At 48.0% G+C, this 25,257-nt stretch overlaps 1 long non-coding RNA gene across 1 annotated transcript in view; it reads left to right on the top strand.

The window, feature by feature from the left end:
• Positions 1-25,257, top strand: part of LOC137332976 (uncharacterized) — a 121,793-nt gene that overhangs the window by 63,627 nt on the left and 32,909 nt on the right. The window contains exon 2 of the long non-coding RNA XR_010965771.1: positions 23,400-23,503. This is a non-coding gene — a long non-coding RNA (uncharacterized lncRNA). The remainder of the gene's footprint in view (positions 1-23,399; positions 23,504-25,257) is intronic.

Below are 25,257 nucleotides of genomic sequence, written 5' to 3'. Positions count from 1 at the left end.
AATACTAATCTGGAGAACATGAGTTCAAATTCCATCATGGTAGTTTGAGAATTTGAAAGTTTATTTGGAAATAAAAAGTTGGTATGAGTAAAAGTGGACGTGACGCTGTTGGATTGTTGTCAAACTCAACTGGTTCACCAATGTCCTTTCGGAAACCTGCTGCCCTTACCAGGTCTGGCCTAGATGTGACTCCAGTCCCACACTAACGTGATTGACAGGCCTCTGAAGTGGCCTAGCACTCAGTTGTATCGAATAGATGTGCACATCCCAAGAATTAATTTTTAAATTCTCCAAAAATCTCCTCTAGCACTGGTATCTGCTCATTACAAAGGATTGCACAGAGTAACTTGGTCTGCGGCCTGTCGCGATGTTGGTACCCAGGGCTATCTCTGACAAGTGGTTGATGTTCAAATGGCTTCCAGTAGGTGTGTCCATGAGAGATAGTCAATAAGGTTAATGATAACTAATCACAACCAATTGCGACCTTTCATTGGCCTTGTGGTCCATTAGCATCTGGGCTTCCATGAATCTTATTGTTGCTTGAAGGTACCGGCACCTTGTTTGGACTGATGGCTATGTCATCAGGGAATCAGATCAGTGCTGCCATAACAAACAAAGACTTCTTTTGTCCTAGGGGGTAAGACCCTTGCAGTAATGACAATGAATGTAGGATTGAGCAGTAGTTAATAGCACTTCATGAACTGGTCTACTTTAGGGTTCGATTTTACAATGGTGGCGAGTTGGCTGCGGCGGGAGGGTAGGTGGTGAAGGTGCGCGTGGCAAACCCGCATGAATAAAACTTACCGTTTCCAACGCGATCGCGTGTTGATTGATGATGATTAACGTCCTCTCCGGGTTTCGCGCCCGCAGCCAGCCTGATTGACAGGCCGTCAGGAGCTGCAACAGGGTGGGGGGGGGGGGGCGAGAAAGAGAGAGAGCGAGATGTCATCCGGCCCTGGAACGGAAGACCGGGGTGGGGGGAGAGTGGAAGATCCGGCACTGGACTGGAAGATCGGGGGTGAAGAGGGGGACATCGGGGGTGAAGAGGGGGACATCGGGGGAAGATCGGGGGGGTGAAGAGAGGGACATCGGGGGAAGATCGGGGGTGAAGAGGGGGACATCGGGGGAAGATCAGGGGGTGAAGAGGGGGACATCGGGGGAAGATCAGGGGGTGAAGAGGGGGACATCGGGGGAAGATCAGGGGTGAAGAGGGCGACATCGGGGGAAGATCGGGGGTGAAGAGGGGGACATCGGGGGAAGATCGGGGGGTGAAGAGGGGGACATCGGGGGAAGATCGGGGGGTGAAGAGGGGGACATCGGGGGAAGATCAGGGGGTGAAGAGGGGGACATCGGGGGAAGATCAGGGGGTGAAGAGGGGGACATCGGGGGAAGATCAGGGGGTGAAGAGGGGGACATCGGGGGAAGATCGGGGGGTGAAGAGGGGGACATCGGGGGAAGATCGGGGGGTGAAGAGGGGGACATCGGGGGAAGATCGGGGGGGTGAAGAGGGGGACATCGGGGGAAGATCGGGGGTGAAGAGGGGGACATCGGGGGAAGATCGGGGGGTGAAGAGGGGGACATCGGGGGAAGATCGGGGGGTGAAGAGGGGGACATCGGGAGAAGATCGGGGGGTGAAGAGGGGGACATCGGGGGAAGATCGGGGGTGAAGAGGGGGACATCGGGGGAAGATCAGGGGTGAAGAGGGGGACATCGGGGGAAGATCGGGGGGGTGAAGAGGGGGACATTGGAGAGGGAGACATCGGACATCGGAGCAGGGTGAAAAGGTAGGTTCATTTAGTGTTTTCACTTCCTTCCATAGTTTTTTATTTAATTTATTTCATGTTCCCTGATCCGGCCCCAGAAGCGGTGGGCAAGCCGCCCAGGTAAGCGATAAATCTTTCGAAGTATTTAATCTGTCACAGGTAAAGTGCCTTAAGTACCTCCATGAGGTAGATTTGGCTCTTTAACCGTCATCCCACCGGCTTTAATTGCCGGCGGGGCTTCTGTTTCCGGGTCGCCTGCGCGCACACAGGTGAGTCCCTGGGAAATTCGGAAGTCGGCGGGTTGGAGCCGGCTTCTGAACCCAAATGGGAATTCTGCGATTTTCGGAGCCCCCCGCCCCCAACGCACCCGCAATTGCCCCCTAAAATCACCCCCCATATTTTGCAGTTTTCAAAGAACTGTAGGTAATCTCCTGTCATAGAACATTATACAATGGAAACAAGTAGAATTAGAGTATGCATTTTTGGACCATTTTAGCATTTTAATGGAAGTCAGTGGAAATACAAACCGGGAGAGATGTAAAACGGGCTGCTGACTCGCTATCACCCGTTATTCACGATCGCACAAAGTCAAGATCGGTCCCAATGGGCTCGATTTTCAGATCTCCGAGACGGCGGGTTCGTGGCGGGGGGGGCTCTGAAAATCGGGGATTCCCGGGGCGGGTCCGGAGCCCGGCTCCAACCCGCCCACTTCCGGGTTCCCCAGTGACGCGCTTAGATGCGCGCGCAGCCCCCGCATGCGGGACTCCCGCTGGCAATTAAAGCCGGTGGGGTGCCACTTAAGGTAATTAAGTAGATACTTCAGGTCGTTAGCAGACCTGATTGACCTGATATTTTAGGAGGGGTGGGATTTTCAACTCAACTGAGTGTGTTTCCAGTACTGGGGGAAACACTCCCAGTTGAAATGGACATGTTGCAGCCACCAGCCTGTGGCAGCTGCAAAGGTCCATTTGACAGGTGGGGTGGGGAGACCCTCACTCATTGCAGGAGGCCACTCTGTCACTTTGGACAAAGTTTGGCCTCCACCACCCTCCTCCTAACAATAAAATTCACCAACTTGCACACTTACCCCGGGGTCCAGAGACATGTACCTACCTTGCGGACCCCCTCAAACGTACATCTTCCGGATGGGGGTCGCCGTAGCTGCAGTCATGACCTCCTCGGAGGACGAACAGCATCACCAGCCTCGCGGCGCGCTGTCCACCTCTGACACGTGGAGCTCCACAACACAGTGCTGTGACACATCCACCTGTACAGCAGGAGGGAGGGCAACCGCAGAGAGAGATGCGTCGCAGAGGGCACTACCCGCGCCACAGGGTCCACAGACCGAGGCTCAGCCTCCTGGACCTCTCTGAGCAGCAGTGCACACGGAGGCTCAGAGTCACTCGACATGTAGTCGTGGACATCTGCAGCCTCCTTCATGCCGAGCTGCACCCGGCTGGCTTGAGCACCATCTTCTTACCTGTTGCTGTCAAAGTCACCACTGCCCTCAACAACTTCTCCTCCGCATCCTTCCAGGGTGCCACCGGGGACATCGCCGACGTCTCTCAGTCATCTGCACAAAAGAGCCCTGCAAATACACCTACACCCACTCTGCAGTGATACAATGGGTGGCATCAGTTGTGGGTCTTCATGGTGATCCTCAGGAAAGGCCATTATTGCACAAACCAGACAAGATTTGCAAAGACGTGGCAGTAGTGGTGCCAATATAATATGTAATGTGAGTTGATCAGAAATCAAATATAAGTAAAAACCATGACAAACCCTCAAACACCCTTGTGCATCCCCTTCATCCCCTATGGCTACAGCACAAGTAGTGGCAGGTTGAGTGAGGCTGACTGTGAAAGAGATGCATGAGAGGGTGAGTATGAGATAGAGCCATGAGATTGTATGAGGATTGGGTTGAGTGGTAGTGGTGGGATGAGTACTGGCGAGGTGAGTAAGTGCAGGTAAGATGATAATGAGGTTTGAGTGGGTGTGAGAAATAATGTGATAGAGTAGTGTGGGCAGTGCAGAAGGAGATGTGGGGTGGGGGCGGTGATGCGGCAGACGGAGTGTAGGGGAATGAGTAAGTGTACTCACTTTGGCTGACCTACTTAGGTCATTGAAGCGCCTCCTGCACTGTATGCTGGTGCGCGATATGTTGGTGGTGCTGTTGACCTCGTCTGCCACCTCGAGCCAGGCCTCCGTGGTGGCAGAGGCAGGCCACTTCCTCCCGTCCGCCGGGGAGAAGATCTCTGTCCTCCCCCTCCTCCTCACCCCATTCAGTAGGACCTGGAGTGAGGCTTCATTAAACCTGGGAGCAGCCTTCCCCCTTGGCTGCTCCATGCAGTAATTTTGCATATTTTCTGCAGCATCAATCAGTGGAGGCCTGCCCCTTTAAATAGGGCTCCTCCAGCTGACAGCCTCTGATGCGGCTGCACAGTCCGCCCGCTGCGCAGCTTTCCAGCGCGAAACCCGGAAGCAAAGGTAAGTGGCTTCAATCAGGCTGCGATTGCGTGCAAAGCACCCTGAATTCACTGGGCGCGTTACCGACGCGCCCAGTCGACTCCCCGCTGCCAACACGCCTCCCTCCTAAAATCAAGCCCAATAACTCACTCATACTCTATATGTAATTGGTAGCAATAGGTGTAATGCCCCAATATCCTGTAACTAGTAGTAATCCTAGAACCCGCTGATATTCACCCTGAAACCCATAGCCAGAAACCCCCTGCACTGCACAAGGTGCGATCAGGCTCCTCAGTCGATGCCACTTTTAACAGGCCTGATCTCTCTCCCTATCTCCATGGACTCAGGTTTGGACTCAGATTCTGTGTGAAGATGTTTACTCTGAACTGGGAGTCTCAGTCAGAGCTAATCTGTACTTGGACTTTACATGTCCAAACCGGCCGCTGCAGACTGACCTGAATCAAACGGAGAGATCGCACAATGGCTGATCTTCGACCTCAACCACACTTTCCCGCCCGATCCCCATATCCCTTGATTCCCTTAGAGTCCAAAAAGCTATCCACCTCAGCCTTGAGTATACTCAACGCCTCAGCATCCACAGTCCTCTGGGGTAGAGAATTCCAAAGATTCACAACCCTCTAAGTGAAGAAATTCCTCTTCATCTCAGTCCTAAATAGCCGACCCCTTATCCTGAGATTATGTCCCCTAATTCTATGTCCCCTAATTCTATGTCCCCTAATTCCCCTTCTCTATCAGCATTTACCCTGTCAAGCCCTCTTAGAATCTTATATGTTTCAATGAGATCACCTCTCATTCTTCTAAACTCCAGAGAGTACAGGTCCATTCTAATCAATCTCTCCTCATAGGACAACCTTCTCATCCCAGGAATCGATCTAGTGAACCTTTGTTGCACCACCTCTAAGGCAAGTATATCCCTCCTTAGATAAGGAGACCAAAACTGCACACAGTGCTCCAGGTGTGGTCTCACCAAAGCCCTGTACAATTGCAGCAAGATTTCCTTACTCTTGTACTCCAACCCCCTTGCAATAAAGGCCAACATACCATTTGCCTTCCTAATTGCTTGCTGTCCCTGCATGTTAACATTCTGTGCTTCGTGTACAAGCACACTGAAATCCGTCTGAGCACCGACATTTAATAGTTTCTCACCATTTAAAAAATATTCTGTTTTTCTATTTTAGCTACCAAAGTGAATAACCGCACATTTCCCCACATTATACTCCATCTGCCACCTTCTTGCCCACTCACTTAACCTGTCTATATCCCTTTGCAGACTCTTTACATCCTCCTCACAGCTTACTTTCCCACCCAGCTTTGTAGCATCAGCAAACTTGGATACATTACACTTGGTCCCTTCATCTAAGTCATTAATATAGATTGTAAATAGCTGAGGCCCAAGCACCGATCCTTGTGGCACCCCACTAGTTACAGCCTGCCAACCTGAAAATGATCCATTTACTCCTACTCTCTGTTTTCTGTCCATTAACCAATTCTCAATCCATGCTAATATATTACCCCCAATCCCATGAGCCCCAATCTTGTGTAACAACCTCTTATGTGGCACCTTAGCATAGGGGACGTCAGCATTATGCTGGATGTAGATGCCTCAAACAGGTGATTGATGCTTTATTCAGCAGAGTCAACACCTTCATCTCCTTTCCTGCTGAGCAGCAACAGCAGTGTGTCAAGGAGGCCTAAGTCTGTCGAATGGTTGGCTTTTCTAGAGGTCAGGTGTGATTGTGGCCGTCCAGGCTTCTAGCCATAACACAATGTTTCATGAACAGAAAGGGGACCTGTTGCATGACTGTGCATCTTGTCTCTGACCAGTAGAATTGTATTATAATGGTCATTGCCCACTACCCAAGCAGCTCCCACAACACATTCATCTTGTGCTAATAATCTGTGCAAAGCTAGCTTGAAGGTGGAGGAAGACTAGAAGGATAGCTCTTGGGAGACCAAGGCTACACTCTACAGCCTTGCAGCAGCCTGAATCAGGGCATTGCAGTAGTGCCCTGCTCTTCACTTTGCCAGGTCTTCAAGACTATTTGATACTTGCATACTTGATAATTTTGCTCTGCATAGAGGCCTAATCATAGAAGACGAAGAGCATAATACTGAAACGTTAAGCTTAGTGCCTGAACTTCTCTTTAAAAGAAGCCTCCTGCTCATGTACCAAAGAAACTAGTCCATAACCCCTTCAGCAACACTTTGTAGCACTTCCTCTGTTACCATCAAAACCCATCTTTTGGTATGATGCTGCATTGCTCTGCACAACCACAAAGACATTCTCAGCATAATGTACAAATCAAAAGCATAACATTTATTAAATAAATTGAATGACGTTAGTGTGCTTTGCCATGACGATTTCCCTTTCTGCTGGTGGATTATGTATGATGTCTAACATTTAACCTGTAATTTCATTTAAGTGATTCCCTAATGGAAGGCTGTGTGTGCTAATTGATTCTAGAGTCACACTGTCCTCCCGTTGGGATTATGGTTGTTTGTGTAATATTGTGACGGCCCTGCATGCAAATCGTCTACATCCAGGACGGTGATGACTGGTTGGTATTGCCTCCCCCCCCCCAACCCCCCATGCCTGGTGTATTAGAAGATTCTGGTGGGGCGGTGGGTGGTTATTGTTGACCTGACTCATAGATTGTGTCTCTTCTCCCCCTGAGTTCTCACAGTAGGGTTTTCAGCTCCTGTCCTGTAAAACTGGCTTCTCTCTGTAACTCCCAAATGTACACAGTTTTGCTGAGTAATCTGCTAGTTTTGCCTTTCCGGTGCTATTTAAGGTGCATAATTGCCTCCTAATTACATTTTACAGCTGACTAAAGGGATTAGTGCATCTCTCTTTTCATTAGTTGACCACTATATTGGAGATATCACCCATATTTTAACACGCAGACTGAAAACAACAAAACTGTAAGTAATGTAGCAGAAGTAAATTATCTCAAAAACATGAAATAACCCATAGTTAACAATCAAATAGTACTCCCCAGACACTAACCAATAAGCAATGTGTTAGCTTGTCGAAGTAACCAAAGAACACCTCACACCCATTGTGTTGGTTAGTCCTTTGATCCCTGACCATCTGTGAAGAGAGATAAATAGATGCTTTTTGAAATGAGAAGTTTGCAAGGACAGTCAGTGAGGTTAGATAAACTGAAGGATAGTTTAAAAGGCATCTTGTTTAAGTCAAGTAAGTGGCCCACTGATGTGAGGAAGTGTGGTATGTTCTTTATTTTGTATCGTCGCATAAAGATGGATTGTATTGATTGAACTAAGTGATCTGATCATAATGCTTTGCAAGTTCACTTGCTATGAAATGAAGCAGTTTAAGATTTGTATCAAGTGTTTGCTTGATCAGCCTTCGGAGAGATTGAAGAAGTACAAGTGCAAAAGATATGAATATCTGGTTCATGTCAGAAGGTATTATTGTGACTGGGTCCTGGGTTGTGCTATTGTACAAACAGAGATAGGGCAATGAGAGTCAACCCCCAAAAGATGTAAGACAGATGCCACTGAACCGAAGAAGGTATCCACCTGAATTTGTAACAAAACAGTAGGTGTATTCATTTCTTTCAAAGTAACTTTTAAACTGCTGATGTTCCTTTTGTGAATTAATGTTTTGCTCTGCAGAGTTCACTTGTAATCCACAGTTGTGATAGTAGTTTCCCTGTGCAATATCAAGCTTTGTGGTTAGCACTAGTTTATAGACATCCAAAAATTCTTGTGCTTAAAAAATGCATGTAATCTGACATGTATTGGTTCAAGTGTTAGGGAAAAAGTAGTCGTCAAACTGATTGAGATAAAATGATCATTGGACTGTTCAAAACATATGCATGTGCAAGTTTACTCCATGGTATGCTGACCAATTAATTAATGAACTACTTGACTCATCATTGAATATTTATTTATCATTAAGGAAACATGACACATCTGCCAGAACAAATCTCGTGTGAGCAGCTTGCGGAAGCCATGAATTTCCTCTTTAACGATTACTTCATGCAGTTACATTCAGTTAATGTGATTCTGAAGAAATGCTTAATAAGTAGCTCGTAATATTCTTTCACAATGCTCTTCCTTCCCAATAGAGTTCTTGTCTAGTTAGAAAGTTCAGGGAAATAGGCCAGTCAACTTCACTTCCTCTACACCATTCAATCAGGAGAGTTGGTGAATAACGCATGGTCCTTCCCAGAAGATGGCTGAGTAAATCAAAGAGCAAGTCACACTCGAGCACTGTTGTGCGCCTTCAAGTGGCTAGGTGAAGAATGGGGTTGACAGAGGCTTGTGAGCAGGTCCCCTGCCAAGAAATGGTTCAAGTTAAAATTGGAGAAATTTTAAAATGGTGCAACAAAGAAGTTGTAGGGCTGGAGAATCTTTGCAAGGATCATTAGGCCTGTAACCTCCTCCAGCCCTACAACCCTCCTAGATCTCTGCGTTCCAACAATTCCGGCCTCTTGCGCATCCCTGATTTCCTTCGCTCCCCTATTGGCGGCCGTGCCTTCAACCGTCTAGGCCCTAAGCAGATGGAATTTAATGCAGAGAAGTGTGAAGTGATACATTTTGGTAGGAAGAATGAGGAGAGGCAATATAAACTAAATGGTGCAATTTTAAAGGGGGTACAGGAACAGAGACCTGGGGTTGCACATATACAAATCTTTGAAGGTGGCAGAACAAGTTAAATATAAGAACATAAGATAAGAAATAGGAGTAGGAGTAGGCCATAAAGCCCCTTGAGCCTGCTCTGCCATTCATTAAGATCATGGCTGATCTTCGACCTCAACTCCACTTTCCTGCCTGATCCCCATATCCCTTGAGTTGAGAAGGCTGTTAAAAAAACATATGGGATCCTGGGCTTTATTAATAGAGGCATAGAGTACAACAGCAAAGAAGTTATGCTAAACCTTTATAAAACACAAGATAGGCCTCAGCTAGAGTATTGTGTTCAATTCTGGGCACGCACTTTAGGAAGGATGTCAAGACCTTAGAGGGGGTGCAGAAGAGATTTACGAGAATGGTACCAGAGATGAGGGACTTCAGTTATGTGGAGAGACTGGAGAAGCTGGGGTTGTTCTCCTTAGAACAGAGAAGGTTAAGGGGAGATTTGATAGAGGTGTTCAAAATCATGAACGATTTTGATAGAGTAAGTAAGGAGAAACTGTTTCCAGTGGCGGAAGGTTCAGTAACCAGAGGACACAGATTTAAGGTAATTGGCAAAAGAATCAGAAGCGACATGAGGAAATATTTTTTTATGCAGCGAGTTGTAATGATCTGGAATGCACTGCCTGAAAGGGTGGTGGATACAGATTCAGTAGTAACTTTCAAAAGGGAATTAGATAAATACTTGAAGGGAAAAAATTTACAGGGCTATGGGGAAAGAGCAGGGGTGTGGGACTAATTGGATAGCTCTTTCAAAGAGCTGGCACAGGCACGATGGATCGAATGGCCTCCTCCTGTGCCGTATCTGCTATGATACTATGAATTCCCTCCCTAAACCTCTCCGCCTCTCCACCTCTGTCTCCTCCTTTAAGGCGCTTCTTAAAACCTATCTCTTTGACCAAGCTTTTGGTCACTGGTCTGAATATCTTCTTATGTGGCTCGGTGTCAAATTTTGTTTAATAACACTCCTGTGAAACGCCTTGGGACATTTTACTACATTAAAGGCGCTATATAAATGCAAGTTGTTGTTGTAAAAAGTATTTAAATAGGGGGTCACCACATAATGTGATCGGAGCAGTTGAGCAGTGTCCCTGTCACCGGTTGCCAGTTCCAAATGGCCGACAAAGAGAAGGCCCAATAAAAAGAAAAACATTTACTTTTTTCCTGGGTGGCCCTTACCTTTCCCAGGACCACCCAGCCTGCCCCCTCTTCTACTCTTTGGCCTCAAAAGGCCAAATTACTTTTGCTGCCACCATTGTCTCCCTCCTACCCCGTTACCCACTGGAAACAAATGTCAGTAGTCCTTCACTGGCTGCTGTTGCTGCCTAAAATTTTAGCCCCTGCTCTCTCTGGAACTTCCAATGGGCCATGCCGATAAATTAAGTATTTAAATAAGCTGATCTCGTATTATTGTGTATGGTCAGCTCATTTGTGTTCAGGTGCATGGGTGGCCTCAGGAACAGCAATCCTGGTGGTACAACGGTGGGACTGTATTATCAGCCCGATTATAGGCACTCCCAGCGTCCATGGAGATCTAAACCTTGAATACTTTTGCTGTATCCCATCAATCCTCATGCTATAAATTTGCATTTATAAAGGGCCTTAACATACGTCCCAAGGCACTGCGCAGGAGCGTTATCAGACAAAATTTGACACCGAGCCACATATTAGGACAGGAGACCAAAAGCTTGGTCAAAGTGGTAGGTTTTAAGGAGCGTCTTAAAGGAGGAGAGAGCGATAGAGAGGTGGAGAGGTTTAAGGAGGGTATTACAGAGCTTAGGGCCTAGGCAGCTGAAGGCACGGCCGCCAGTGGTGGAGCGATTAAAGGGGATGTGTAAGAGGCCAGAATTGGAGCAGCGCAGAGATCTCGGAGGGTTGTAGGGCTGGAGGAGGTTACAGAGAGAGGGAGGGGCGAGGCCATGGAGGGATTTGAAAACAAGGATGAGAATCTTAAAATCGAGGCGCTGCCAGATCGGGAGCCAATGTAGGTCAGCGAGGGGTGATGGGTGAACGGGACTTGGTGTAAGTTAGGATATGGGCAGCAGTGCTTTGGATGAGCTCAAGTTTATGAAGGATGGAAGGTGGGTGGCCAGCCAGGAGAGCATTAGAATAGTCGACATGGTTTTCTTAAAGCTCCCTCTGCCTCAAAATGTGCTCGACACCAACCTGAATTGCACCAGTGTGACACTTTTTTTCAAACCAACCATCCTTAGGCCTGCCTGATTTCTGTTGCCAATCAATGTCAATTGAGGGTATTTCTGTGACGCAGGCTTCTGTGATGTAGGAACTGGATCAAACAGTCAAATCAGGTATCTCAGGGGAGCCTTACAGGCAGCAGTATCTCATCACTCTAAGCTGGATTTGAACCCAAGGTCAGTGTCCAATGCACTTCACCACCTAGTTTCTTACCAACTTCTAGTTCATATATATGAGAGGGAGTGAGAGACTTTTTTATGCTTTAATCTATATGATTGTGCCTACTGCACACCTGTGGGATGCGGAAAAGTTGTCTGTCACATTTCAAAGTGTGATACATGCAAATTATTCATCACATGCACCTGATTGGATATTTGTCAACCATGCCGATTTGCTGAAATATGGGCAGGTAAAAAGAAATAACTTGCATTTATATAGCACCTTTCACAACCCCAGGACTTTTGAAGTGTAGACACTATTGTAATGTAGGAAATGCATCAGCCAATTTGCACACAGCAAGGTCCCACAAACAGCAATGACCAATGATATTGGTTGAAGGATAAATATTGACCGGGACACTGGGGAGAACTCCCCTGCTCTTCTTCAAAATACTGCCATGGGATCTTTTGCGTCCACCTGAGAGGGGAGACGGGGCCTCAGATTAATGTCTTGTCCAAAAGACGGCACCTCCGACAGTGCAGCACTCCCTCAGCACTGCACTGACGTGTCAGCCTAGATTTTTGTGCTCAAACCACTGGAGCGGCACTTGAACACATTTTCATGAAAACAGTGCTCCTTTAAACTGAGATGAATAAATACAACTGCCATGCATGTGGTTATTATATAGGTGCAGTGTACTACCTCTTTTTTAACTCCCACCGGGGACTGTTCTTAGATGTAATCTGTGTTAAACGTGCACACAGTAGGTCAAAGGTCTGTCAGTTTCCCCTGGGCAGAACAACTCGCAAAAGGACGCAGTATTATTCACTTCATTCACTCCACAGCCAACAGGAAACAGGGCATTTAAAGTGTGTCTTTTTAAAGTTTGACCCTAATCTAGTTCTCGTGTTGTGCTTTTGTTCTGTTCTCCTTATTAGCAATTACAAATAATGCAACTTAGGAAATATGGACATTCAGACCACAGCTATCTTCTTGTAACAACTGATCCGTGTTTCTTGGCAATTGAAGTCACGCATCAGAATACCCCTCCTCCCTAGGGATTGAGGGGATGTTCAAGCTAAGTAGAGCACAGCAGCACAGGGTGACCACCGCAAGCAAATTAATGTGGAAAACCCAAATGTGAGGGTGGGGGGAGATCCGCCAAATGCAGAGCCAGAATCTCTAGGGGGAAGTGGGTATCTGTTCTGTGAAGCATAGAAATGGAGACCCCACAATGTCGTTATTTTTAGAGAGGAGGACCCACCTGAAATTTCATGACTTCATAGTGATCCGTAGTAAGATTTATAAGTTTTATTATCCTCATCAATTGAGTGCACTCTTTCTGTAAGTCTTAAGACACTCAGGCCTGGAAATTCGATCATGCCTGAGAACGAGCGCGCGGCTGGGGGAGCGCGCGCTGCACACACCCGTTTACGTGGTCGCAGGGAGATGCTGCTGTCTGTAGCCGGGCCCCGAAGGCCCAGAGCTGCTCGAGGTCGCTCACCACAGTCATCTGCAGTCTTCCTCCTCAATGGAAATTCAGCAGCCTTCTACCTCCCAAGCTATAGCCACTGGGGGAACACTTTGTAGGAGCAATGGATAGGTAAACGAGCACAGAGGACAGGCGGTAAGGGTTTGCACAAGAGCGATTCTCAATTCTGCAAGTTGATTATGACCAGACGTGAAGTGAGTTGTTGTAGTAAACTTTTTTTGTTCTGGATTTGGTGTTGGCGTTAATATTTTTAGTAAAGTGAGGGCAACAGCCACGAGGTTGGACTGCAGAAGGGCGATCAGATGGTGATTGTGAGGACGGTGGTTGTATGGATGGCAGGACTGATGGTGAATTGGGTTTGGGAGGGTTGGTTCACATGAAGTGCTCTTTGATGAGTTGCTCTCTGAGAACTTTGGCAGCTAAGTGGACTGGTGGGCGATCCTGCTCTTCCTCTTCTTCCTCCTCCACTTCTTCCTGCCCAGCTGGTGGTTGGGGCTGCTCCCTCTGGGTTGCAAAATTATGCAGCACGCAGCACACCGTGACAGTGGAGGTCACCAAAAGGTCAGTTTAATAAATTTAAAGATCTTGTGAAGGCCAGGAGGAGCAGGAGTGCTCCCCCGACTCCGCAGTATTCCGATTGTCCACTCCCCACTGGTTGCTGCTCCATACCCCCACCCTGGACTCACACCAAGGATCATTCTCGTGGCTCTTCTCTGCACCGCCTCCAGCACTCGAATGTCATTTTTGTTTCTTGGCCCCCCAAACAAATTTGTCAGATTCCTGTTCAAAACAATGTCTGTTGTTATTATGGTCATTGTTGTTATTGTTTTGAACAGGAATCTGCAATTTGACAAATTTGTTTGGGGGGGGCCAAGAAACAAAAATGTAGAAAAACATCCCAAGGCACTTCAGAGGTAAAAAATGAGGTGGGGGGGGGGGGGGGGGATGGATGCCAAGCTAAAGAAGGAGATAGGAAGGAGATAAAGAAGGTGGCTGAAAGCTTGGTGAAAGAACTGGGTTTTGAAGGTGTCAAAGGAGGAGAGAGGGGGGGACAGCCAGAGGGGATTAGACAAGGAAGTCGAGCCTGTGGGACCTGGTAGCTGCCAGTAGTGGGTAAAGTGTATATGGGATGCACAAATGGCCAGAGTCAGAGGAACAGGGTGTTTGGTGATGGGGCAGCTACAGTGCTGGAGGAGGTTACAGAGATGGGGCGGGGTGAGGGCATGGAGGAATTTAATCACGGGGATGAGAATTTTACATTTGCGCCACTGGGAGATGGGGAGCCAGTATAGGTCAGCAAGGACAGGGTCCATGGTTCAGCAGAGTTTTGAATGAGCTTAAGTTTACAAAGGGGGGAAGATGGGAGCTAGTCAGGACAGCATTGGAACAATCGAATCTGGAGGTGACAAAGGCATGAATGAGGGCTTCAGTGGCAGATGGGCTGGGATAGGGGTGGAGGTGGACAATGTTATGAAGGTGGGAGGTAGGCAGAGAGGATATGGGGCTGGAAGCTTAGCTCAGGTTTGAATAGGATACCGAGGTTGCAACAATCTGGTTTATCTTGAGACTATGGCCCTGGAGGGGGCTAAGGTCAGTGGCGAGGGTATGGAGTTTGAAAACCGTGTAACTTTGTGCTCCTCGGCCCCGATCTTCTCGATCTTGCTGCACTGTTTGATAACCAACAATGGACACTGCACCCATGCTGTGGGGTTGAACGCTCTTCTGTGCTATGCAGAAGATCACAAGATAATTATGAATGAGGAAGGCCATTCGACCCATCTAGATTGATCCATCTTGAAAAAGCAAAGTATTCCAGGATATAGGATCTTTAGAAAGGATAGAGAAATTGGGAAAGGAGGGGAAGTAGCAATATTGATTTAAAAAACCCAATTATCACAGTAGAATGGATTTCAGTAAGGGTGATCGAGCAGTGGAAACACTTTAGGTAGAGATTTTTTTTCTTACTCATTCTCAGGATATGGACATTGCTAGCACGGCCAGCATTTATGGCCCATCCCTCGTTGCCCTTGAGAAGATGGCGGTGGGCCTTCTTCTTGAACCGCTGCAGTCCGTGTGGTGAAGGTGCTCCCACAGTGCTGTTAGATGGTGTGTGTTCCAGGATTTTGACCTAGTGATGATGTAGGAACGGTGATATATGTCCCAAGTCGGGATGGTGCGAGACTCGGAGGGGAACTTGGAGGTGATGGTGTGAGACTCGGAGGGGAACTTGGAGGTGATGGTGTGAGACTTGGAGGGGAACTTGGAGGTGATGGTGTCGTTCCCACGCACCTGCCGCTCTTGTCCTTCTAGGTGGCAGAGGTCGTGGGCTCGGGAGGTGTTGTCGAAGAAGCCTTGGCGAGTTGCGGCAGTTGCAGCCTCTAGATGGAAAAACACTGCAGTCAAGTTGCACTGGTGGTGGAGGGAGTGGATGTTTAAGGTGATGGATGGGATGCCATTCTCGCGGACTGCTTTGGAACGGGTAACGGTGCAAGACTGGTTGGAGTTGTCTACAGACCTCCTGATAATAGTGATGCAGTGGGCAGATGTATAAATACGCAGATCAGGGAAGCATGTAGCAAAAGAAAAATAGTTATAATAGGAGATTTTAATTTTCACTTGGACTGGGAGAAGCAGAACAACTCAAGTAATAAAGGCATTGAATTTCTATAATGTATTCAGGACAGGTTTCTAGTACAATGTGTTTTAGAACCGACAAGGAACTGGATTTAGTGATGAATTATGAATCAGAATTGGTTAAGAGCCTGACCGTATAGGAGCATCTTGCAAATAGTGGCCATAATATGATTAAATTTGTTAGTTGGTTTTAGAGGGAGAAGGGAAAGCCACAAACCAAGGTTTTAAATTTAAGTAAGGCAAACTTCGAAAAGATGAGAAATGAATTGTCCACAGTAAACTGGGCTAAACTGTTAATGGGTAAACCTACAGACAAACAGTGGGAAGTATTCAAAGAAGCATTTGGTACGATACAAAAGCAGTACAGATCCCTAAAGACTTCACTAAGCAACCTTGGTCAACAAATGAGGCAAGGGACAGTATCAAGCGAAAAGAAAAGTCTTGCACAAATGCCGGGAAAAGTGGAGTTCCAGTGGACTGAGAGAGCCATAAAAAACAACAAAGGGATACAAAGTGATAAGAGGTGCAAAAAGGGACATGAAAAAAATCTTGCAAGGAAAAGCAAAGCTAACGGCAAAAGTTTTTATAAATGTATTAAGAGAAAGAGAGTGGTGAAGGAGAACGTGGGCCCATGAAAGACAGATGTAGGCAATGCTATAACGGGCCAAGTATTGCTGGAGCAGGGCATCTCATGGCGTGCACTGTTAGCTAGGCTTTTTCCTGCACCCTTCAGCTCGAATAGACAGTGAAACCTGTAAATTAGGGACACCTGAGAAACTTGCACAGGTGTCCTTTTTTTGCAGGTATCTTTATTTTCAAAATGGTCATTGTGCGTTCTGCAAAAATTATCCCAACAATTATGATCAGCGCCTAATCAGCTGCAACTTATTTTTAGAAGCAGATATAACAACAAAACTAATGTTTCATTAGTACCTGTACAGTGGAACCTGTTCCTAACCACACTCTCAGAAGACGGACAACCGTACCATGTGGGGTCAGGTGCGCGCCCATCTCCTGGGGTCAGTGAGGGGTCGGCTGCGTGCCCATCTCCTGGGGTCAGTGAGGGGTCGGGTGCGTGCCCATCTCCTGGGGTCAGTGTGGGGTCGGGTGTGTGCCCATCTCCTGGGTCAGTGTGGGGTCAGGTGCGCGCCAATCCCCTGGGGTCAGTGAGGGGTCGGGTGCGTACCCATCTCCTGGGGTCAGTGAGGGGTCGGGTGCGTGCCCATGTCCTGGGGTCAGTGTGGGGTCGGGTGTGTGCCCATCTCCTGGGTCAGTGTGGGGTCGGGTGCGTGCCCATCTCCTGGGGTCAGTGTGGGGTCGGGTGCGTGCCCATCTCCTGGGTCAGTGTGGGGTCGGGTGTGTGCGTATCTCCTGGGGTCAGTGTGGGGTCGGGTGTGTGCGTATCCCCTGGGTCAGTGAGGGGTCGGGTGTGTGCGTATCTCCTGGGTCAGTGAGGGGTCGGGTGTGTGCGTATCTCCTGGGTCAGTGAGGGGTCGGGTGTGTGCGTATCCCCTGGGTCAGTGAGGGGTCGGGTGTGTGCGTATCTCCTGGGTCAGTGAGGGGTCGGGTGTGTGCGTATCTCCTGGGTCAGTGAGGGGTCGGGTGTATGCGTATCTCCTGGGTCAGTGAGGGGTCGGGTGTGTGCGTATCTCCTGGGTCAGTGAGGGGTCGGGTGTGTGCGTATCCCCTGGGTCAGTGAGGGGTCGGGTGTGTGCGTATATCCTGGGTCAGTGAGGGGTCGGGTGTGTGCGTATCTCCTGGGGTCAGCGTGATGTTGGGTGTGTGCGTATCTCCTGGGGTCAGTGTGGGGTCGGGTGTGTGCGTATCCCCTGGGTCAGTGAGGGGTCGGGTGTGTGCGTATCCCCTGGGTCAATGTGGGGTCGGGTGTGTGCGTATCCCCTGGGTCAGTGAGGGGTCGGGTGTGTGCGTATCTCCTGGGGTCAGTGTGGGGTCGGGTGTGTGCGTATCTCCTGGGGTCAGTGTGGGGTCGGGTGTGTGCGTATCCCCTGGGTCAGTGAGGGGTCGGGTGTGTGCGTATCTCCTGGGGTCAGCGTGGTGTTGGGTGCGTGCGTATCTCCTGGGGTCAGTGTGGGGTCGGGTGTGTGCGTATCCCCTGGGTCAGTGTGGGGTCGGGTGTGTGCGTATCCCCTGGGTCAATGAGGGGTCGGGTGTGTGCGTATCTCCTGGGGTCAGTGTGGGGTCGGGTGTGTGCGTATCCCCTGGGTCAGTGAGGGGTCGGGTGTGTGCGTATCTCCTGGGTCAACGTGGTGTTGGGTGCGTGCGTGTCTCCTGGGGTCAGTGAGGGGCCGGGTGTGTGCGTATCTCCTGGGTCAATGAGGGGTCGGGTGTGTGCGTATCTCCTGGGTCAGTGAGGGGCCGGGTGTGTGCGTATCTCCTGGGTCAATGAGGGGTCGGGTGTGTGCGTATCTCCTGGGTCAGTGTGGGGTCGGGTGTGTGCGTATCTCCTGGGGTCAGTGAGGGGTCGGGTGTGTGCGTATCTCCTGGGTCAGTGAGGGGTCGGGTGTGTGCGTATCTCCTGGGTCAGTGAGGGGTCGGGTGTGTGCGTATCTCCTGGGTCAGTGTGGGGTCGGGTGTGTGTGCCCATCTCCTGGGGTCAGTGTGGGGTCGGGTGTGTGCCCATCTCCTGGGTCAGTGTGGGGTCGGGTGTGTGCCCATCTCCTGGGTCAGTGTGGGGTCGGGTGTGTGCCCATCTCCTGGGTCAGCGTGGGGTCGGGTGTGTGCGTATATTCTGGGTCAGCGTGGGGTCGGGTGCGTGCGTATCTCCTGGGGTCAGTGTGGGGTCGGGTGTGTGCCCATCTCCTGGGTCAGTGTGGGGTCGGGTGTGTGCCCATCTCCTGGGTCAGCGTGGGGTTGGGTGTGTGCGTATCTCCTGGGTCAGCGTGGGGTCGGGTGCGTGCGTATCTCCTGGGGTCAGTGAGGGGTCGGGTATGTGCGTATCTCCTGGGTCAATGTGGGGTCGGGTGTGTGCGTATCTCCTGGGTCAGTGTGGGGTCGGGTGTGTGCCCATCTCCTGGGGTCAGTGTGGGGTCAGGTGTGTGCCCATCTCCTGGGTCAGTGTGGGGTCGGGTGTGTGCCCATCTCCTGGGTCAGCGTGGGGTCGGGTGTGTGCGTATCTCCTGGGGTCAGTGAGGGGTCGGGTATGTGCGTATATTCTGGGTCAGCGTGGGGTCGGGTGCGTGCGTATCTCCTGGGGTCAGTGAGGGGTCGGGTATGTGCGTATCTCCTGGGTCAGTGAGGGGTCGGGTGTGTGCCCATCTCCTGGGTCAGTGTGGGGTCGGGTGTGTGCGTATCTCCTGGGTCAGTGTGGGGTCGGGTGTGTGCCCATCTCCTGGGGTCAGTGTGGGGTCGGGTGTGTGCCCATCTCCTGGGTCAGTGTGGGGTCGGGTGTGTGCGTATCTCCTGGGGTCAACGTGGGGTCGGGTGTGTGCGTATCTCCTGAGTCGGTGTGGGGTCGGGTGTGTGCGTATATTCTGGGTCAGCGTGGGGTCGGGTGTGTGCGTATCTCCTGGGTCAGTGTGGGGTCGGGTGTGTGCGTATCTCCTGGGGTCAGTGTGGGGTCGGGTGTGTGCGTATCCCCTGGGTCAGTGAGGGGTCGGGTGTGTGCGTATCTCCTGAGTCGGTGTGGGGTTGGGTGCGTGCGTATATTCTGGGTGTTGCTTTTGGAAGCAGGGTCAGCGGCTGTGGGGTGATTCAAACCCCGATACCAGCCTGGACAAAAAGGAACCCAGTAACAATCCATCGCTCATCACAATCTTCAGACTCAGACACAGTACGTACGTTGAACATTTTAAAGTGTGACGTTAGGCTGTGTACTGTGTTTTAAGGCTGCCCATAGTTTGTAATTTGCGAGTGTCTGTGGATTTTCAGAGTGCCTCTTATATTTTTTACAATGTAAGTGAAAATGCTGGAAACACTCAGCAGTTCAGGAAAGATATATTGACCTTGACAGGGGTACAGCGCAGATTCACCAGAATGGTACCAGGCCTTAAAGGGTTAAATTACGAGGCCAGGTTGCATAAACTTGGCTTGAATTCCCCTGAGTATAGATGGCTGAGGGGTGATCTAATTGTGGTATTGAAAATGATTTAGATATTCGATAGGGCAGATACAGAGAAACTATTTTCTCCGGTGGGGGATTCCAGAATAAGGGGGCACAATCTTAAAATTAGAGCTAGGCCGTTTAGGAGTGAAATCAGGAAGCATGTTTTCACACAAAGGGCAGTGGAAATCTAGAACTCACTCCCCAAAAGGTTGTGGATGTCGAATCAATTGAAATTTTCAAGACTTGAAATTGATATATTCTTGTAAGGTAAAGGCAACAAGGGATATGGAACAAAGGCGGGTAAAAGAAGCTGAAGTACAGATCAGCCATGATATAATTGAATGGCGGAACAGGCTCGAGGAGTGGAATGGTCCTATGTTCCAGAGATATCCTAATGTCCACCCATTGTAGAATCCAATTGTTTCTCAAATGGTTCCAGCACTTTTGCTACCACTACCCAACTGGAAGTTTATTCTACATGTTGATCACTCTTTGTCTGAAGAAGAATTTCCTGATTTCAATTTGAACTTGATCTACTCATACAGTGTAAATTAAAGCAATATTCTGGGTTAACGTTTTCTGTACCCATAACAATCTTGTATACCTCTGTTCGATCACCTCCTTTCCAGGCTGAAATGTCCAGTTTCTCTAGGCTTCCCTCATAACTCAGACATCTGACACTAGGGCCTGGATTTTTACTCCAAGTTGGAGGGAGGATTTCCGGACGGGAAATCCGGAAGTATGCGTTTCCCGGACGTCCTGACGATTTTGAGGTCAGGACGTCGTTTAAATTTTTTCAGCAAGTCGCCCCCGCGGGATAGCCAGCCTGTTTGACATTTGACTGTTTGGCCAGACATTGGGAGAGGGGTTGGTCATCGGTGAGGGGGAGGGCAGTCATGGAGAAGGGTCGGTTATCAGGGATGGGTCGGAGACATTGTGGGGGTCGTGGATAGAGCAGGGGGTCAGAGACATCAGTCGGGGGGGGGGCTTGGATAGATCGAGGAGGTCGGTGAGATTAGAGGGTCGAACATGGGGGGGGGGTTGGGGGGTGTTGGCCGACCGTGTGTGTCAGATCGCGGCAGGTAAGCTTGCTGGGCTTGGAGGACACGCTCCTGCTCCTCCTGGCCCACAAGCAGTGGGCCAGGAGGAGCAGGATCCGGGCCTTCTTGCCTCCTCTCACGTGGCGAGAATCAGAAGGCTCGGGAAACCCGGCCCCCAGGAGTTAAAAATAAAAAAAGCTATTAAAATGGAAGCCCGCAGCCTCCTTAAAAGATTTTACTGACCGACCCGCCTCTGCTAAAACCAGAAGTGGGCAGGTTGGAGGCGAGTTCATCGGATTTTACATTTTTATAATTTTTACCTTTCCACCCGCCCCCAACCCACCTGTCCTTGGGGTTTAAAATTACCCCCTCGGGATCAGCTTCACAGTTCTTCTTTGTGGTGCCTCCAGCACTTAAATGTCTCCCACGTTTCTCTCAAGTATTCATGGTGCGGTCTAACCAGAGCGCTAAAAAGTTTGATCACTACCTTTTCTGACTTATATCCTACTGTTTTGGCTATGTAGTTCAGTATCCTATTGGTTGTGTTGATTGCTGCTCTGCATTGGTTGGACATATTTACCATCAAGTCTAATAAAACTGCTAGGTTTGTATTAATTTCACCCGTAGCTATTTCAACACCACTCATGGAATATGTGTGTTGTCTATTTTTCGTTCCGGCTTGACACTTGCCTGCATTAAATTTCATCTGCCGTTGTCCTATCTTGTCCAACCAACTCACCCTAATTTCTGAGCTGCCTCTTCCAGTTCCACAGTCCCACCTAGTTTGGTATCATCTGAAAATTTGACTATTGAGTTTCTCAACCCAGATCATTGATGTAAATCAGAAACAGAACTGAGCCGAGAGGGACCCCACTCAGTACTTCCCCCCCCACCCATCCACCACCATCTCTGACATAACTCCTCAAATGAATACTCATTGTTTTCTACCCTTCAGCCAGTTTCTTATCCATTCCCAGGGATTACCCTGAATCGCCACAGCTTTGACTTTAATGAATTGCCTTTCATGTGGAACTTTGTCGAAAGCCTTTTTGGAAGTCAAGGTACACCACATCACAGGGGTTTCCAAAGTTGCACTTGGGTTGTCACTTCCTCAACGAAGTTGAGGAGATTGGTCAGGCAGGATCTTCCCTTTCTGAATCCATGAGCTGTTAACTATTGTCACCTTGTGCTTGACTTTTGTTCAGCTAGCTAATGTCAGTTCTGAGTTAAGAGTTCAGGATTCCATTTCTGTTCATTTCCCTCTGCCTTCCTTCTTCCCCCTCCACCCAGGCAATTCTGCAGGAGTTCCTCTTGATTGGCCTTAACAGTCCTTAAGAAGAAATATTTTCCCTACTGATATTCTTTCACACATTATGGGATAGGACCAGGATTTAGAGCAGTGGTGTGTTATTGCTTTCTAGTCTTTGTCATCTGTCAATTCTTGTGTAATATTAGCACTGAGCAAAATACACCTCATAAGTTTGGTAAAGTTTTCTGCATTAGGTTTAAAGTGATTTATTTTTGTTTCCTGTTGCTGCCCTCATTCTAGTTTGTCAAACATGATGTCATTGCACTGTGTTTTGGAAGATTAGAACTAACTTCCTTTTTTTAAACCAACTGCAGGTCAGACATTCTAGATTTGTGCAATGATTTGTGTGGGCAGAACTAAGGGTCTGTCAGAAGAACTTCTGTTTCAGCAGAAATAAAGAACTGCTTTCAATATTTAATAAGCAACATTTTTAGATTTTTTTTTTAGTGACCAGAGATGTCAGATTAAATTCCATTCCTCCTCCTCCTCCTCATATCACATATAACCCGCTGAGCAGATTGCTGTGCATAGATTTTCATGCCTGCAAAACCAGAGGTTGCAGTCATACTATGCAACACTTGTAAGGAACGCAGTAAACCATTCGTGTGAATTCCTGTCTTCTATTTTAGTGAACTCAACCTATTTATTTTAAATCTTTTGTTAAAATGGCAAGCAGAGGAATTGCATATGAATGCATTAGCTTGCTCAACACTAACATTGTACAGAGTGCTTTCAACCCCCAGGTGTTTATTACTCTTAATCACCTCGTCAACAAAATGAGGAGGAGCAGGAGTGCTCCCCCCGGTCCCTCAAGGAAGCCTTCTGCCGATCTCGGCCACTCCTTGCTGTCGCAGACCCTTGGGCCCAACCCTTGGGACCTGTCCCGCCGTTAAAATAGGCAGGACCTTCGCGCTCCCGGGATTTCCAGTTTCCCCCCACTGCAGCCGGGCTCCCCTGCTCCTTACCCGTCTCCCCGGAAATATCGGGGCCAAACAGTGCAATCCCTGTGCAATTACCAAAATCACATTGTTTACAGTGTTGATCAATGGCACAGCACAGTTAGTACTTTAAAACCCCAAGTGGCTGAAGGCATCTGGTCAATGAGATATGGAAAACACAATGCCAAGGTAGTAAAGATTTTGAGCCTTGTTTATACTGTTAAAAAACCGACTATTGTGATTGCTTTCCATGTCACAGTACCTGTCAGGCACCAACCAATGTCACCATAGGCAAATTTTATTCCACCACAGGGTTGCTCAGGATGATCTCTCCAGTTTGAAATAAAAACCAAACCAAACTTCTTTGCACTTGCTAACCTCTTCAGTATCTTAGATTTAAGAGCTGCACCCACATGAATATCGTTGCATCTCCAATGAGTGGATTTGTCGGAAACAGGAAAAGTTTCCTGTCATTGAACACTCTGGTTGTGCGTGGTGCTCTCTGTACAATCACAGATGGACGTGTCAATTTTTCTGATTCCGCCATGATTCCTTCTCTCAGACTGGAGAGCTGGCTGCTTGGTAAGTGCGAACCCTACAGTAGTTGTCTGTTTTATCCAGCATGTGTAGTTAATGTTATTTTCCCTCCTTCATAGGTTATGGTCATAAACCATGGCTCAATCAAGGCTGCAGTGTGAAACCCTCAAACCAAAGCACAAGAACAGTACTCTGAAATGAGACATACCAAGCAGCATTTAAGGTATTAATTAAACATTTTATTTGTATAGATATCAAAGAGGATTGATTAAAAAGGTCTGCCAATCTTTTGTTGCCTTTTGCTTCCTGCGCAACATGCCAACCAGCTTTGTTTTTTCTGAAGCCCGATCAAAAAGGAAACAACAGGTATTGGGGCAGAAGAGGAAATGCCAGAAACAGGTAATGGTCAGGGTCATTAAGAGGGTAGCAACATCACCATGGAGATATTTAGATTCTGCAGATGACAAGGATCTTTTCTTATCGCCTACCTTATCAGGCTACATTGCATGCATGCGATCCTCCTTGCCTGAATTTCCTCTATGCCCTGTCCCCAGGTGATCCTTTATGCCCAAATGGAACAAGAGTCAAACCTAGCTTTAAGATGTGCCCCATGTAATGTCAGCTAATTTTCAGAACTCGGTGAGCATTCATTCCTGATTTGTTTGCCATACATAATGGGGCCTACTTTCCTAGCCTTCTCGACCTCCCTAGCCTGGCACCTGAATGTGAGGGAAGTAAGTAAGCCTGGGACACCTGCATCAGTGGCAGTGGCTGCCGTGGTCCATGGCTTTCTGCCTGTTGTCTGAAAACAGTAGCCAGGCAGGCTGCAACTGACTCCTGGACTGACCTCCCTGCAGGACAACTGCCTGCCCGCCTCTGATCCTGGATTCAGAGAAGAACTGAGCACAAGACCTTATGGCCTGCTTACTCTGGGCACCCCAGGTCCAATTCCCTGGGCTGATACAGTCCTGGGGCAAAAGAAAATTGGCCCTGCATAACTTTATGAAATATTAAAAAGATCATTGTTGGAAGAAGGTTATATTTCATAAACCACATCAATTCTTGGTGTTTGACATATGGAAATAATATTCAATATAATATAATGATCTATTGATTTAAAAAAAAATCTCCTAATACCCTTTTGCTTCATTCTGCCAAATATTGAATAACTGTCTGGCTAGCAACTCATTAGACTCCAGTCTCAATAATGATCCTTTGAGATCTGTCATTTTTTCGAACAAATAAAAACTGATTATGAGATGGTTGCACTTTGTTTTGCTATAGCCATTGGAGTTGTTATATGACATCGTCTTGTGTTATATGTGCATACCTAGAACAAAAGACGTCCCGTGAACAAATGACGTGCAGTAACCGATTAAATTATAGCAAATGTAGCTAAATGTTTGGCATTAGCTATTTTCTGACAAACCACAAAATTAGAATTTTCTCCCATGAGTGTGATAACGTTTACAAAAGAAATTATTAGCAATTAAATGTTGCTGGTTTCTGCGACTTAAAGAATGGTGAATTCTGAAGTTCTGGATGGTGCCCAATCTTGAAATTATTCGATGCTTCTCACAATGGAGAAAGCAGTGTGGAAATCACATGGGTTGAAATTGCACTGTGTAGATTAGTAACAAATTAGTTAAAACATTCATATGAAGTTCCTCTGTCCACTGTTTTATCAAAGGCGTTAACCTGTTTTATTTTAAATGGATTAATGCCTTTGTTAAAATAGTGAACAGAGGAATGCCATGCAAATGTTTCAAGCATTTGTATGCTAATCTAACAATAAGAAAGAAAGACTTGCATTTATATAGCGCCTTTCATGATCTCAGGACATCCCAACGCTCTTTGCAGCCAATGAAGTACTTTTGAAGTGTAGTCACTTTTATAATGTAGGAAACGCAGCTGCCAATTTACGCACAACAAGGTCCCACAAACAGCAATGTGATAATGACCAAATATGTTTTAATG

This window comes from Heptranchias perlo, chromosome 2 (genome assembly GCF_035084215.1).
Source record: "Heptranchias perlo isolate sHepPer1 chromosome 2, sHepPer1.hap1, whole genome shotgun sequence".
NCBI classification, from domain to species: Eukaryota; Metazoa; Chordata; class Chondrichthyes; order Hexanchiformes; family Hexanchidae; genus Heptranchias; species Heptranchias perlo.
The sequence above is the reverse complement of the archived record's forward strand: the minus strand, read 5'-3'. Positions and strand labels throughout refer to the sequence as shown.